Source organism: Argiope bruennichi, chromosome X1 (assembly GCF_947563725.1).
Source record: "Argiope bruennichi chromosome X1, qqArgBrue1.1, whole genome shotgun sequence".
Lineage (NCBI taxonomy): Eukaryota > Metazoa > Arthropoda > Arachnida > Araneae > Araneidae > Argiope > Argiope bruennichi.
The window spans coordinates 76,135,222-76,153,038 of NC_079162.1; the positions used below are offsets into that span (position 1 = coordinate 76,135,222).

At 29.1% G+C, this 17,817-nt stretch overlaps 1 protein-coding gene across 1 annotated transcript in view; it reads right to left on the reverse strand.

Moving 5' to 3' along the window:
- The window catches only part of LOC129959518 (plexin-A2-like), a 667,102-nt gene that overhangs the window by 470,687 nt on the left and 178,598 nt on the right, over positions 1 to 17,817 (reverse strand). Inside the window, exon 3 of the mRNA XM_056072386.1 lies at positions 15,232 to 15,291. The gene's annotated coding sequence lies outside the window, so the exon portion shown is untranslated. The remainder of the gene's footprint in view (positions 1 to 15,231; positions 15,292 to 17,817) is intronic.

The following is a 17,817-nucleotide window of genomic DNA, read 5'->3' on the forward strand; positions in this document are numbered from 1 at the left end:
AGAAGACCTTATATGGCACTGGCGTACAATAGTGACGAACTATTAACTTTTGGCGGGAATTTAGCATTTTTACTGAATGCGTCGTTGGATTCTTGGCAATTAATTGGCGAATAATTTCTAGCATGTGGACAATAATATCTCTACATACTCCTCCACATACTTCTCACATACTCCTCTAATATATTTGCCATGCCAGAGAAGACCTTATATGGCACTGGCGTACAATAGTGACGAACTATTAACTTTTGGCGGGAATTTAGCATTTTTACTGAATGCGTCGTTGGATTCTTGGCAATTAATTGGCGAATAATTTCTAGCATGTGGACAATAATATCTCTACATACTCCTCCACATACTTCTCACATACTCCTCTAATATATTTGCCATGCCAGAGAAGACCTTATATGGCACTGGCGTACAATAGTGACGAACTATTAACTTTTGGCGGGAATTTAGCATTTTTACTGAATGCGTCGTTGGATTCTTGGCAATTAATTGGCGAATAATTTCTAGCATGTGGACAATAATATCTCTACATACTCCTCCACATACTTCTCACATACTCCTCTAATATATTTGCCATGCCAGAGAAGACCTTATATGGCACTGGCGTACAATAGTGACGAACTATTAACTTTTGGCGGGAATTTAGCATTTTTACTGAATGCGTCGTTGGATTCTTGGCAATTAATTGGCGAATAATTTCTAGCATGTGGACAATAATATCTCTACATACTCCTCCACATACTTCTCACATACTCCTCTAATATATTTGCCATGCCAGAGAAGACCTTATATGGCACTGGCGTACAATAGTGACGAACTATTAACTTTTGGCGGGAATTTAGCATTTTTACTGAATGCGTCGTTGGATTCTTGGCAATTAATTGGCGAATAATTTCTAGCATGTGGACAATAATATCTCTACATACTCCTCCACATACTTCTCACATACTCCTCTAATATATTTGCCATGCCAGAGAAGACCTTATATGGCACTGGCTTACAATAGTGACGAACTATTAACTTTTGGCGGGAATTTAGCATTTTTACTGAATCCGTCGTTGGATTCTTGGCAATTAATTGGCGAATAATTCCTAGCATGTGGGCAATAGTATCTGAAAATCGAATTTGTGTTTTAGAAGCATTTTTCCTATCCGATTGAAAAAATTGACAAAAACCTACACTTGTAATCATAAAATAACATATCAAATTTGATACGTTTAAGAAATTAAGTTTTAGAGTTAACCCGTTAAAAGTACAAACCAACAGGCAGTCAACACCTTGTTGGATTTGTCTTAAAATTTAATTGATGTCTACACTATAAATTTTATATATATGTACAGAAATTTATCATTATTCGTTTTGTAGTTATCATGTTAACATATTCTAACAGCCGGACAGACAGATTTTTCTGAACGGATTTTGCTCAAAATTTGATCGAAATCTACGCATTTAGTGTAAAGATCGTATACCGAAGTCCATCTGTCTAGTTCAACGCCTTTTTGAGTTATCTTTATCACAGATAGGCGGGCGAACAATTTCTAAAAATGTGTTTGCCGAACTCAGAGAAGTATAAAACGAGAAGATTCGTCAAAATCTCGAGTTGGAATTTTTGGACGATTATTATACTTTCTTTATACTACGTATACGAAAAAGTAAAAAAAAGCGCTAAAAAAATTTTGTGTGCAAAACGATTTGCTGATATAAATTACTTCCATTTGACTTCTGATAGAAAACCGAAAGAATAAGTTATGATGGCTTCCACGTATAAACACTTAATAATCTTGTAAAAGAATAAAATCGTGCAATGAGCTTTCATGATCCGAAAGAAATGGAAGAACATAACAATTCAATCAATTCTAGGCGAACAGAAATGCCACGTGCTCGTTTAATAATTCATCTTATTTTGAGCGATTTATTATTTGAAACGATTGTCTGTCAATCATTACGATTTTCTTCTCAAGGAACAGAAACATGCTTTTTCCATTTGAATCACATTTTGTTCTTCATGGAAAACATTATGCTGTTTTGAAAAGAATATAGTATTGCCTTTAGTTCATTTTGTAAAGGCTATCTTGTGAAAAATGTTACTTATTTGTAAAATCGCTCCTATGAAAATGAAACCGATTGAATTAGAATGGTGATCGATGTAGAATAAATTTGGGAAAACTAATCATAGAAGATAGCCCCTCTTTTGTCAAACATCCGTGGCATGAGTGTGCACTAAAGCTTGTTACACTTTTTTAATTCAGTTTATCTTTAAACTAGCATCTTATTATTAAGCATATTTTTTCTTTGTCAAATGTAGATCCCGGTGACCCTGTTTGAGAGTTTAAGCTGCAAGACGTGAGCGATCCATCATCGATTCCTCGAAAAAAATCCTCTAATGTACATGAATTTAGTGCACGTAAAATCTATCAAAATTCGAACCTTTTCCTGCTGTATAGGAGTTGTCTGAAAGGGCGCGTCCTTTGTTCTCATCTTTATTAACTGACCACTTTAAGAAGTCCTTACTTTCTCCCATTTGGTTTTTGAATGGGATACCAATATATTCAAACATATATTATTATATATTAACTTTTTCATTGAAGAAATTCTCTTCAAATTATTTTTTGCTAGTTAGTGACATAATTTCAGCTTCATGATCAATTTGAGTCACAATTTTGTGTCTATTCCATCGATAATCCTCAGCATGAGTGGCACACTAAAGATTTACGAATGTCATTTATGGTTGGTTGACATAGAAGTCAAAAAAATGAAATCCTTGTGTAAATGGGGCCATTTAGCCACAAGTAATAATGCCGAGATTATCAAATCGATATTGCTGTTGAGTGTTAAATATCACGTGATTATTACTAAAGAAGACTCAATAACGAGAAAGTGAACTGTAAAACTTGTAACTAATTTAAAGGTACAACTATAATAGAACACTAATGATAAAAAAGAACACTTAGCAAAAGTCCTGTAAACAGCATAATTTCACGGGTTAAGCGAGATATCACACATGGGTTGTTAAGCCATAAAACAGATATTTTGTGTGGTTAGAAAAAATTTCAAGTGAAACCTTAATAAAAACTGTGTGCACAAATTAATAATGGAAAGAAATTATCAGTGTGCATTTTAATGCTTCTAATTAGGATACACAGAATCAGCCTTTTAAATTCGAATATGTACCTTGAAAAATCGAAGCTTGTCTAAAGCTCTAGACGATTCCAGAATGAAAGAAATACCATTACCCGTATTTCTGTCTGATAAAACTAAATCCCTCTCATTCGGCAATTCGCTGTCTGGGACTATTACGTCACGGTTTCAAAACAAGCAACCAAAACAAAACTATCATGTAACATTTTCTTCTCACGTCTCATCCTGCAGAGCAATGAAAAAAAAAAAAAAAAAAAGAAAGAAAGAAAGAAAGAAAGAAAACCGCCTCGATATTCGAGGAATTTTGAAAAACTCAAATAGAAAAGTTCTGTCAGTCTGCGTTCGCCCCTCGGCTTGCTGGGTGTCAGGCGTCATCTTTCACTGATGTCTATTTACCGAAGTTGACGCCGCAGGTTTATTAGGTGAGTGACGCACTGTCCCAAGCCTCTCTCCCAAACGAGCCTACAACTGTCTCCCGCAATTGACTCGTCTTCCAATGCTTTCCCTCTAGACCACCGAAAGAACTCGAAACTCGATAAATTGTTGCCAAAGAAGCAGAAATATCCCGGATTTTAGAAGCCATGGAGTATAGCCAGATTGGCAAAACTGTTATGCAAAATAGTGTATATAACATTCAAAAAAATTTACTCTGGCCTATACAAAATCAATTATAGGTAGGAAGATAAAATAAAGCTTAACCCTTGATATTCGAATTTATTTAATCCCTTAATAAGAGGAACACCTTGTATTTTTATAATTCACTATCATTTCAACCATATAAGGAAGTAAAGCGCATTTGTATCCAAAAGGGTTTCTAAATGATTTTTGATAAACTAATTATAAGTAAAATGATAACAAACATAATGCTTAATCCCTTCGAATTTATTTAATCGCTCAGTTAGATGACATATTCTATCTGGGACATTTATTATTATTTCAATGCATATAAGAACCTCAAGGACATTTGTATTCAAAAAGATTCCACGTAACGTACATAAAATGAATTATAGATGATAACAAGTATAATGGTTAACCACTGGACCTTCGAATTTATTTAACCGCTTAATTAATTTATTTATTTAACCGCTTATATTGCAGATGTGAAATAGTCAAGTGAAAGCTCATTTTCAGAGTTTTTGCTTGTCTGTCTTTAATGTCATAATTGTTTTTTGTTTTTTTACTTTTTACAATGGATCCTCATGTAAAGGCCAAATAAGGTTGATTTGTTAACTTAGTCTTCTATTTCGAGATTATGCAAGGATTACTTGAGAGATAATAGCATATTCTGAAACCTGGTTAGATAAAGAGAATGATATCTGAAGCATCATTTTCCAAATTTGCACACCACACGAATAAGGGGGGACTTTAAGACAAAGGAAGGCAGAAAATATTTTTTATGTTAGTTATTTTCAGCTTTTAGATCCTTTATTTACTATTATTTTTATAGTTGCTATGAAATTCTAAATAAATAATTTCTGAAATTTACTATCAGGTGTCGCCACGAATACATAATCAAAATTTAGTTATATTAATCTATTAACTTATAATTCAGTTTTTAAAGGATTAAAAAAAGTGTATTGTGATCAAAATCACAAAAGTGCAAAATTTTTCAAAACTTTAATATATTAAGTACAGAAAAATTGATCTCAAAATTTCAACTTTACAATCATGAAGTTTAATGAAAATGTGTAATAATTTGGTGGAACTCAAGATTTCAAATGTAAGTTGTAAGAACATTTAAGTATTTTACACTTTATTAGTCCGAAATATATTTTTACAATGAATGCAGTTTAAATTTATCTAACCTGGATATTCAAAGAAGTTCCGAAATAAGTGCGAATATTGAATCATCGCGGAAACAGAAACAAAATGGAATAAAAAAAGCCTTTTAATTTAGCAGAAATAATTTATTTTATCCATAAGCTTTCAGAAAAGCAACATTTCTTACTTTCATTACTTTAAACAGTTTATTTCTCTGAATTTTTAAAGAATTCTTTTAATCAAAGAACTCAAAACAGCTGCCTTGTTATCCATAAACACACACATATATATATATATAAGGAGTTCACATTCATCTTGATGTAATAGCTAATTTCTAAATTATTGAAAATATACGTATAGTACCAATTCGAAAATACTTTAAATAAAGGATAGAATTATATTTTATGTTGTTTAAGTTAATGAATATATTTTGTAAAAAGCTATAAAATCTAACCTTTTATACATTTTCCCTGTAGAATCGATCTATTTAATAAAATATTTATGATCCATTTTTTGAAATATTTTAAGCACAAAAAATTCCATTCTACTGCGACTAAATTTGATCAACTAATGAAATATTGAAAATCACTATTTTCCATGACTTTTACGGATAAATTCAGGGCATCAAAAGAGATCTTAAGGGAATGTTTACAAATTAAAATCATGAACCGTTGTGTTAATTTTTTTCATTGTTCTTTAAATTAATAAATTAAAATTGTATAAGACCCCTATTTAGGTTAAACAAGAATAATTTGGTCAATTTTAATCATAAAACAACGGGATTTTCTTGTTGTTTTAAAACGTCAATATTTATTACTAAATATAACTAAACTCGAGGGTCCATATAAAAATTTAGAATTCGTAGTTTTAAAAAAATTTATTGATTGATTCAAACGGCATAAAATTAAGTTTTTATGCCATTTAAAGTCTTTTTCCAATCAAAACTATATGTGTAACTGTTTTAAATCAACTATTGGGCCACAATAAGAAATGAAATATATTTTTTCTTATCAAAACTTACCATTTCTTAAGCAAAAAGTCAGTTTTGTTATTGATACCATATCAGAAATTTTCCACTCTGTACCATCCTTTTAATTTGTAATTTTCTGAGAGCACAATTTTGAAATTGAAAAAAAAAATATATTTATTAAACTTTAACATATTTTATTATATATGCTTTTTCATTTACTTTCCTATCTGGAATTCTTCGACAAAATTTTCAATTTTCTGTAATCAAAATTTTGTAAATGGAAGAACTGTTCTACGGACTGACTAAATATCCCTTCGACACTATCTGAGAAGGAAGATAAATAAGTCAATTGACTCATTATCTGTCATTAGCATTATATATGGGTTTCCTTTCGTTAGGATCATTATTTGAAATCTTTCAACAAAATTTTCATTTTTCTGCAAGTGAAATTTTGAAACGGCAAGTCTCCTAGTTAAAGAATACAGAAAATTCAACACTCATTTTATTCGATTTAGTAAGCAGCAAGTATATGAAAGGATGGGGAGAAAAATCTATAACAAGACTTATTACATATGCACCATTCATGGCTGCAGGCATTAGCGATCTCATAAGCAGGGATGAAGATGAAAAAATTCTTTTCCCGTCGTCTGACTCTCCGAAATTATGAAGGAAACAAAGATCTAATTAGGATCATTACACTCTAGTTGGCAAGTTTTATTTTCTTTTAGCGGCATGCAAACATATGGAATAGATCAACTCATTTACCACTTAAAGGTTTCAAGATCAAAAATATTCAAATGAGTTCATAAAGTTCAAGAGTTTGCACTAGGGAAATTTTCATTGTGAGACGAAGCGTAGTGTTTTAGCAGATGGTTAACATATTTCAGGTGAATTTGAGGAGAAATTTGTTAACATTTTTTTCAGGTGAAGTTTTTATTGCATTTAGGGTCCTGACTGATATTAATAGAAAAGATGATTTCTATGTGCTATATTTTCACAAGTTTTTAAAATTTATAAGTAATTTATCGAACCTTTTAATGCCTCTCAATTAAATTTCTAAAACTATAATATTTTCTAAAAGGTTTTCCATTAATCAGTTCACAGTTTGCCATTTTAAATTTATCAACAATTACGATTTATTTATATACAGTATATGAGGCTCAACAGCTAATTTCTAAATAATTGGAAATAGGTAAATACGTTCAATAGAAAAATACTATAAATGATATAAAAGGCTCATTGCCTAATTTTTTATACAGCTACCTGGTTCTATTAGTCATATTTAATAAAATATTCTTGATTAACAATTTATACTCAAAAAAAAGTCCACCATTATGCGATAAATTCCGACCGAATTACGAAACCTTGAATATCATTATTTCGGATTTTTTTAGATTATTACAATTGCCGCTTACAGGAAGATCTTCTAGCTTACCTGGAGAAATTTGTAGATTTTTCGTTGAGTTCAAAGCAATAATTTGATAAGAAATAATCTGGCGTGCCAAGCAATAATTTTCGAAATTAATTCTTTTAAATTTGAAAAGTAATTAGTGAACACAAAAGAAAAAAAAACTAATCACTTCAAATGTTCACAATCAAGAGCAGTTTTAGTTATACACTATGAGAAGAATTGTAAAAAGAAGGAAATATTTTGCTTTAAACAAAAGGTAATTTTCTTCAAAAGAAAATTTTACAAGATATGCAGAAGAGCAAAAATATTTCATGAATTGCCATAATTCATTACCTTGTCTTAAAATTTAAACTACAGTTTTCTAAAGAAAGATAAAAACAGAATATAAAAAAAGCGTTTAGGTACAATATAGGCTGAATGCTAAGTATTTAAATAATATATTTTTTATTATTACTTCTTGTTGTTGTTGTTGTTTATAATGGCGCCATGGACAAGCTCGCTGACGAAGTCAGCAATTTTAAGCCAAGGGAGCGCCTCTTGTTTTTTGTAGCGCTAACTAGGGCCAAGAGTACGTCTTAGCTATTCACGCATCACATTCACTTGCACAACCCCTTTTCACAGGGGGGCACATTTACACATCTCACAGATAGAACAGAAGAAGAACAACCATGCCTGAACCGGGACACGAACCCAGGACATTCAGATCACGGGGAAGAAACGCTACCCCTATGCCAGAACGCCGGCATTATTATTTCTTTTAGTTTTTAATTGCGGAACTTAATAATTTATTTTTAACTCCGAATGCTTTAAGGAAATTCTTCATCGTTTTGCAAGTTTTATAAATTGAAATATATCAATGAAATGGAAAACAAAATTAAAGTTTTTGCAGAAAGTAAGTAAGCTGATGCTTTTTCAAATAATTTAAACAGCTAAATAAAGGAAAAGATTACCTGAGAGAACACGATTTGGGGGGGGGGAGAAGACTAAGAAAAAGCAAAATTATTACATTTTGTTATTTTTTAAATATCTTGAGGATGCTAGTATGCTATCAGTAAACCACGCCATGAGACGCGTTTAATCCTCTAACTGAAGCACCTTTTGAGCCCCCGTTTACCCAACTTTAGTGGACATAATGATCAATATTCTGATCAGAGAATTAATAAAAAAAAAAAAAGTTGTCTAAAATTCTCATAAAATCAAACCGTTGAACTCAGACTACAATTTTGAGCACTCATTGGTCGCATAAAATTTCAGTTAGATATTTAATTAAAAATTAATTTAAATTTTAAAGAATGCAAGTCAAAAATTCATATTTTTTCTAAAAATACAGAATTTAAAAAATATTTTTTAACTTTAAAAATCGGAAGGTAAATCTGAATTTCTTAACAAGCAAAATCTTCGATGATGAAACTAAATATTGGAGATCTGGCATTAAATTAATTATACATTATTGATGAGTTATTTAAGACTACATAAAAATGCTTAAGAATTAATGCAAGGTTTTGCTGCTGGCATGCAAAACAAGTATGCAAATAGATATTAATGGAATGATGAAAACATAAATCAAGTAAAATCTTGGAAACGCTTTTCTATCTGTCGATTCATTCTAGTTTGACGATTCTAATGTTAGCGCTTTCGTTATTTTTAATCTCCTTTCTTTTATTCAACCCTTCCGTGTTTTTATCTCATCCTTAAATATAACTAGAGATGCATAATCAGTGCTTTAATCTTCCGTTTCGACCTTTTTCGCATATTTACAATTTCATCAGTTCATCAGAGATGCCAGCATTAATAATGCAGCGAGCGGATGAAGTAATTAACCCAGCCGTAATATGTTAAAAATTTTTCAGCATAATAACTAAATGACTCATAATACGTTCGTGATTCGAAAAATTTCCAAGAATTTACATTTGGCTCATTTAATCAGAGCCTGGTAAGTAGAAAAAAAAATTTTTTTTTGAAAAAGGTGTTTCGGAGTTTTTCATAATTTGTCTTTTCTTTTCTGTTGAACCCGTGGTGACGCATGCTGCTAGCCCATGTCAAAAGAAACAAGTACTGAAAAATCTAATTAATTAAAGTCTGAGAAGAGTTGCAAGTGATGAGCATCAAAGAGCCGGGTGTCCCATTTTTTCTTCATCTTTTCCCCTATATCTTTTTTTTAATATTTTTTTTTTAAAAAGCGATGTTGCTCCGCATTTTTACGCAACGAGAATTTTGTTTCAGGCGTTTTTGTGTATTGTCTCAGCAGAGCTCGAGTCTTCCTTTGAAATTTTTTTCTCCTTTCTAAGCACGCACATTTTTCGCTCTCGCTTTTTAATTGTGATTTATTTTTTTACCCTCCTTATATCTGGAAGTGTATTTCTGCGTTAATAACTTTTTTACATGCTTAATTATTCAAGTTGGGTAAGGTTTTTAGCTGAGTTGAAGAATGAAAGGGGGGGGGGCTTTACCATTTCCATTCATCTGATTATTCGTAAGTAGTTTTTTCCCTCACAGCGATGACATTAAATAATGGTTTTATGACTTTTTATTCCGTTTCTTCAAGTTTTCTTTCAGAAGGTGTTCTTACGAGAAAAGATAAGTCGAGTATTTCGGCTAACCCCATTAGCATGGTGTAAGGGTTTTATCAACAACGATATGACGTAAATCGTTAATTCGTTCAATTAAACACAAACAGGATTAGTCTAAAATCTTTCTTTTTTTTTTACTTTCATGTATTATCTTTCTTAGTATGCTCATTATGTATTTACTGTTGCTGATACTTTCAATATATGACGTAAGTACGTTTCGGATTCAAATTTTTTCGCTGTTTTATTAATTTGATTAAATTAATTATTTGTTTATTCTAGCGTTTCTTAAACTTTTCCCCTCGGGAACATAATCTTACAAGAATTTTCTTTTTTTCAGAATTCTTATTGCACAAATATTAATAAAATAAAAAAAAGATGGCTTTATTAAGGGACAAAATGGCTGAAAGTAAATTCTTTCATCAAAACTCTGGAGATCAAAACAAAAATCCTAAAATCGTAAGACAATGATATAAACTAACTCTAAACTCTACGTAAAATGAAAGTTTAATCACTTTCATATTATATTTCCATTTTTAATGAATTCTTAAGATTATTTTTTCTATTTATATTTATTGTAGCTTCTTTATCTATTATTGTCAGCGCTTGACGCTTTCATGATTTTTATTTTAACATCCAAGTTCTAAAAAAAATCTACTTTTATTGCATTGATAAAAGAATAATTGAAAAAAAAAACATTAATTTTTTTATTATTTTCTACATTTTTGTTCAATACATTTCATAGCTCATTACCATCATTGTTTTATAGAATCTGGTAGTTATATTTTTGTATTTTTATTATTAGATAGCATTCCTTGTAATGCATCAAAATTAAATAAAATTAGAATGTTAATTAAGTTCTGAAAACTTTAAAGCATTTAATAATAATCTAAAACACATACATATATATATATAATTTTCGGAATCTAGTATATGAAAAGGATTGTGAAAAATCGATTGCAAAATTGCATTTTTGTAAACAAGAAGGAAGCCATGTGAAATAAAAGTATATAAACGCACATACATTTATGATCTCTGAAAACTGAAAAAAAAATTAGTTTCATATAGAGTTTTGATAAAATTAGATAAAATAGAATGGTCTTTCCAGATGTTTTTCTATATTTACAAGCATTAAAAAAATCTGTTCGAACCTCGAGAAGCGAAGCTTCCTGCCACCAAAAATTCCGATTGCATAATATCTTTCGGAGACCATATACATTGTTGCAAATTCTCTACTTTTAAACAAGGCTAAATCCACATACAGAAGTACATGACGTTTTTTTACACATTCTTTTACCTATCTTTTATATAACATTCGTGCATACACAACTGCACCTTATTTTGAATTCTGAGAAATATTATCATAATTCCAATCCCAAGATAGTAAACAAGTTTTATTTTTTGAAATAAACGTCGTTATGGTTTCTCATTCAAATGCAGTGTATTTGAATGCGACAGTATTTTATGACATTTTATGTTTCTTTATGGAATTACATTATTCTCTTGAAGAAAAAACGATATTGTTTACACTGTTTGTACTTGCATACGACAAACACTAAAAACTGTTAGATGCATAATATCTTTTGGAAGCAATGCCCATGTTTCAAAAGATATCTTTTATTCCAGGGGCTAAATCCAAATAATTAATTGGTTGAGTATTTATTTAAGTAATTTGTAAATTATTTTTTATGCATTATTCATGCACATATATATTTACATCTCCTTTTAAATTCTTTAAAATGTTTTCATAATTCAATTCTCAAGATAATAAAGATTTTTATTTACACTGAAAAATAATATTTTAGTTGTAGATTTAAAAAGAAATTTTAGGTTGCGACAACACTTAATCAGATTTTATTTTTGTTATTTGTTATTGTTATTTATATTGTTCATTTAAGGGAAATAAATGGAATAAAAACTGTTTTTGATACCACACTTTTATTAGTGTATTAAACTTTAAATTTTTAAAAAAAATATTTCCTGTCTGCTAGTTTTTAATAATAATTCCTTATTAAAATTATTATTTTAATTATTATAAAATATAACAATCGAATTCTTCCAAAAATTCCAGGCAGCACCACGGAAAAGAAATTAAAATTGAATTTAATTAATCGATTAACTAATAATTAAGCTCTGAAAATATCAAAGCAGTATTTAACCAAAAAAACTACAAAAATATGCAACATTTCAAAACCCTAGAACATCAAGGAGTGCGTGACAACTTAATAATAAAATTTCATCTTGGTAAACGTGAAATAAATTAAGTAGAATAAAAGCATTTAAAATATGCAGCAAATAATTGAGCTCCGATATCGGAAGTGTATAAAATATCACCAACTCTTTACCTAAAAAGTTTAACAAAAGTTCTAGAACTTTTTTGAGTGAAATAGAATAAGAAACCATAGGACATACCTTAATCAAAATTAGTTATTCAATTGCAGAATTTTTTTTAAGTCGCTGAATCCATTAAATTTTGGAAATATATCCAAAAACTTTTGTGATGAGGGGAAAATATTATTTATTTATTTATGTACTCTATAAAAATGAAATGTAATTTGGATATATATATATATATATATATATATATATATATATATATAAATGAATTTCCTTTTATTTGTACTTCATTCATTTTAATTCTACATCCCTTGACTGAGTTGAATAAAATTTGACAAGCGTTCTTTAGCATGTAGAAAGTTTTATTGCTCTATTAAAAATTACTATGACCCCTTAAAAGGAGTGAAATGATTTTAAATTTTTTCGGACTATAACTTCTATTACTTCGGAACACACCAGTGCATAAATTCTATTTCTGTGTGTCTATTTTTCTAATTTTAATCAAATTTTCAAAATTAATCTAATCAGAATTTATTCTTTTTTCCCTTAAAGCTTTAATTTTTCTGTTTAATCACAACTTTCACTCACTCCTTTAATCTCTTAAAGTTTTCCGAGTATCAACAAAGAAGCTTTACATTTCTCCTATAGCTAAATATTTGCTGCGATGCTCTAAACCGGGAACTCCATGTAAACTTTAGATGTATGCGACAAAGTTTGAGACAAAAAATTTTGCTTACCGAAATATTTACCATAAATTAATTAATTACTATTAAAATTAGGGCTGAGATTCTAAAGCTTCTCAAGTGGTTGAATGTAAGAATTTAAAAATTGTACAGTTAAAAATAATATATATTTTGCCTTTCCTTCAATATTATATATATAAGAGAAAGAGAGAGAAAAGAAACAAATGCAGGTGGAAACGTGACGATAGCGTATTTCAAAATTGGATAGTTTTCAACTCTCGCAAATAGCGATATATGCAGCAGATGGTTTCAATCTATAAAATTTATTCTATATAAATTAAATAAAAATGTTTTTCAGATAAGACACATATTTGCAGTATGATATATAACAAAAAAAAAGCACAAGACATGCCCAATTAAAATTAACTCCATATAATAATACTGGTTCAAATAAAGCTCTTTATTTTTGGAAAAATTCATTTTTTGCAGTAAAACTTTTCAAACTGACAACAAAATAAATAACTTTCCCAAGCATTCAACATAAACACTTTTTCGTGAGAATTTTTTTATTACCATTCCAATTTATTTTGGTTTTTATAACTTTCACGTGCCGAAGAATTTAAATCTGCCGAGTTCGCCATTCCAATTAAATATGTTTAAATCCCTCTGTATTGAAACAAACAGTCTATTAATATCTTCCAGCGATTTCGCTGGGTGGGGTGAGTGAGTTGTCAAGAAACTATCGATATTTTCTAACGCAAACATTAATTCGCTCTTACCATGACTGAACGCATTCATTTTTCCTGGATTCAAGAAACTGACGCGCCAATGCAGCGTTCTGCAATTTGACTGCGAGCAATGATTATGACTTTCCTTTTTGCTTCCCTCTTGAAAAGTCAATAGTTTAGATTTATTTCGTAAAAGCCTCTCTCTCACAGTTGCATGAGTTTGTTGACAATCGTTTCGAAAAATGTGGTATTTCTGAGGACAGACAATGTAAGGAATAGCTTGACATAATTCAAACTCTTTTTTAATTAGAAAAGAGTTCAAGGACTGAAAAATGTTGCAATTTATTTGATGGAATAAACAGAAAAAGGAGATTTATGTCTTATTTTAACGTAGTTTCGTGCGCCAAAGCATCGAAAAATTGTTAAGTTATATGGTCCGTAAATTTTCTTGTTATTTTTATCATACCTAATCAAATATACAAGGTATGAGATAAATCTGACATTGTTTTAATTATTGTCGCTTTAGTTCGACTGCTTTGAAGATGATTATATGTATGCGTATGTGTTAATCGTAATTCTTCTTAGAATTAAATAAGTGGTTACAACAGTTTTCTTTTATTATTTAGTCGCATTCGATTCCATTTGTCATCTTCTTCTAATTTTTTTTAAATGCGTACAAATAAATAGCTGTTATTTTCGAAACAATTATTATGCTAATAATAATATTAGTTGTAAAATTTTTAACTACAGAAGAAAACAATGCAGAAAATTATTAAATATTTTTTCATCCTGTGTAGTTCATCTTGGGTAGTCTTTTATCGTCTTGCACCATCTGATCATTATTTAATATCGATAAGAATATTACAAACAAAGTTTTCTTCTTAATACTTCTTTTTTATTTAGTAGAATATAACTGTAAGCTAGTTTCCCTCGAATTTCTCTATAGAAAAGCATTCGAACTCCTCTAAATAACCTCTGAAAAACTTGCCTGTACTTTACTGAGTGTCCTGAACAAATGGGGGAAGCTCTTATTTCTTTAAATAGTGCACCAAAAAGCATACTTCTGTTTGCTAAGTTTTGTGAAATAAGGTGGAAAATTAAATGAAGACATTTTGGATTCAGTGGAGATAGTAACTTTTTATTACAAAAATTAATTTTTATTTGTCTCTTAGTTTAAAAGTGCCAGCTAGTAAAATATCTTTCCTACTTTCTATATCCACACACAAAACTTGAAGCTCTGATAGAAATAGCAGATTTATCAGAATGCAAATTTATTGATTTAGACGTATTTTCACAACTTAAATTGGTATTTGAATGAGCATTTCGTTGTACTTTAGAGGAACGATGCATATCTATCACAATTTCTTACTATATAAGCGGAATTATCAAATACTAATGCATTTATTAAGTCTTATTAAATTTTACAAAAATGGCCAACGAACAATTTACACCAGTTTACACAATTTGTTCAAAATGAACCTCTTCCATATACATACAATGTTGTCAATTTTTGTTATAAACTAAATATTTAATAACAAAATAATTATATTTTTCTACGTATACGTGAATTAGTAATATATTTGTTTATCAACAGTTTAGTGAAATTTATTGAATTTGAAATGAGACTTACTTCTCCATAGAAGAAGATTCTTCAAAGGAGCTTTTCAGCAATAATAGCTTTCAGGATGTCCTAGAAAAAATCAGAAATTATCATTAGATAACAATTAAAATGTTTTCTATCCATATATCAAAGTTTTCAACATTTTTTAAAGATAGAAAGTTCTTTATTATCTTAAAACTGATAAAATACAAATTTTAGAGAGCTTTGATACTAATTTGTGTCAACAAGTATTGGCATACGTTTTAACAGGTAAAGGTAAATATGATTGTAGTTTAGTAGTGCGGAAACTATAAGAAAATTATATTTTTCGAATTGCTTAATTTTTTTGTATTGTGTCAAATATGAACATTCTATTTAGGAAAGCATAATTTTAAAACCTCTCACTTTCCGTACATCATTTCAATATATTATTAGGCAAAATAAATGTACGCCTACATAATATTTAGTTAAGTAAGAAATTTTAGATGCACTTTTATTATTGGTCTAAAACTCAGAAATAATTTTTTAATTTATTTATTTTATTCTGTCCAGTCTTTAATATGTAATTCATTTTCAAAAAAATTATAGAAATATGGAATAATTACAAGTTTCAAATTCAGTAATGCATGGCACTTCTCATATGGAATCAAAATTAAACTAAATTAATCACTTAATTGATAACTAAATAATGAAAATATTAAAATAGTGTATTGTCATCGATAACACAAAAGTGTGCAAAATTTGACAAATATATCGCATCAGGAACTGAGAAGAAAATCAGTTATAATACTCAACACACATGAATCAAGGCAAGTTAAATAAAACAATTAATAAAAAACGCACTTTTATTGGCACATTTAAATGTAGTTATATTTTTATTTAAAGTATTTTCTACATTTTGATCTTGAGTTTATAATGATATAATTTTTGCAATTTAATTATTATTTTTAGTGTGTGTAGTTAGTATGTGTATTTTTAATAAGTGCTATGTCATTCCAGTTTCTGATATTGAAAAATCAATCTTTGGATTTTAGAAACTATATTCTTCCATTAGTCATAAAATGTTTCCTATTAACAAAAATATTTCCCATAAACCTAACTTGTGATGCATGGTATTTTATACACTCATCCACCCTCCTTCATTATTTTCTTTCAGAACAAAGAAAGAAGATTCACGCATTTATCTAGAACACAGGTTTTAAGATTTTAGATTCTATCAATATATATGGGCTTTATCAATAATAATAAAAAAAAACATTTCTAGAATATGAAATGCCACCATATGTTCCAATAAAATAGAAAAATTAATTTATGAAAGGCTAGAATAATTTACTCAATATTTGAATTCTTTACTTTCTTTTATGTGTTTAACTATCTCTATATGAAAATTTTATGTAATTCTAAGTTTAAATCTGAGAAGAATGCACTGCTATATTTTTAAAAAGAAATTCTTAATTTTATTATCCCCCCCCCTCCCTCAAAAAGAGAATTATTTCGCTGTTGAAATATTTTTACAGATAGCTGAGTTTGAGAAATTCTCAACTCAAATTAATTCATTATTCTCACATGTTTGTTACTTTTTATGCCTTTTTTTCAGGTACATACATTTTTGTAGAATTTTGAAAACAAAGCGATCTAAAAAAGTAATTATTTCATCAATGGTAAGAATTGCTTCTGGAATTTGGAAGGCTATCATACGTTCTAAAATTAATTTATTAAATATTTATTACTTTGCACAGTAATTGTATTCTTCATTTTACATTGCATTTTTAGCGATGACTGCATTACATAATTCTTGTTGCTGAATTTGAGAAGCAATGCATCTTTAGATTTTTGGAAATTAAGTTACTTTTTTTCTTATTCGACAGCAAGTACAAAAAAAAAAAAAAAAAAAAAAAAAAGAATGACTAAAACTTTTCTTTTTACCTAGCCCAGTTTATGATGCGCAGTTTTTCATTGAAAGTTTATTACAAATACAAGCCTTTTTATAGAATATTGCATAATTTTCTGCGATATATCACACTTTTATAGCGACTTAAAATATTCATTTATTTTATTAACAATAAAGAAATACTTATAGAGAATTCAGTTGTTCATTTTTAAAGTTCCATTTTGTAAACTAACTGAAAAGTTAATTTATGAAATTTACGTTGCAGTTTTAAAGATCATTGCATGACACTATTTAATTTCTAAATATGAGAAGAATTGCATATTTAGATTTTTAGAAATTAAGTTCCACCGCTTCCTATTAAAAAATCATATGGTTGAAGCATTTTTTCAGATGATCGAGTTTATGAAGTGCACAATATTGCATCTATTCCCTCCTAGTCACTATTTTTCTTTTAAACTTTGTTTCAGATGCACACATTTTTCTAGAATATTCCAGAATATTGAAGGTTTCACTTGCATAGCAACCTAAAATATCCAATTACTTTACAAATTGTAAAGAAATACTTCTTGGACATGAAAGACAATTATATGCCCCAATGAATTCACATTCTTTTCTATCTTTATTGACAGAAGTAGAAAATTAATTTATCAAATTTTATTGTCGCGTACATTAATTATATTCTTTATTTTACTTTGCAATTTAACTATCACTGCATTACACAATAT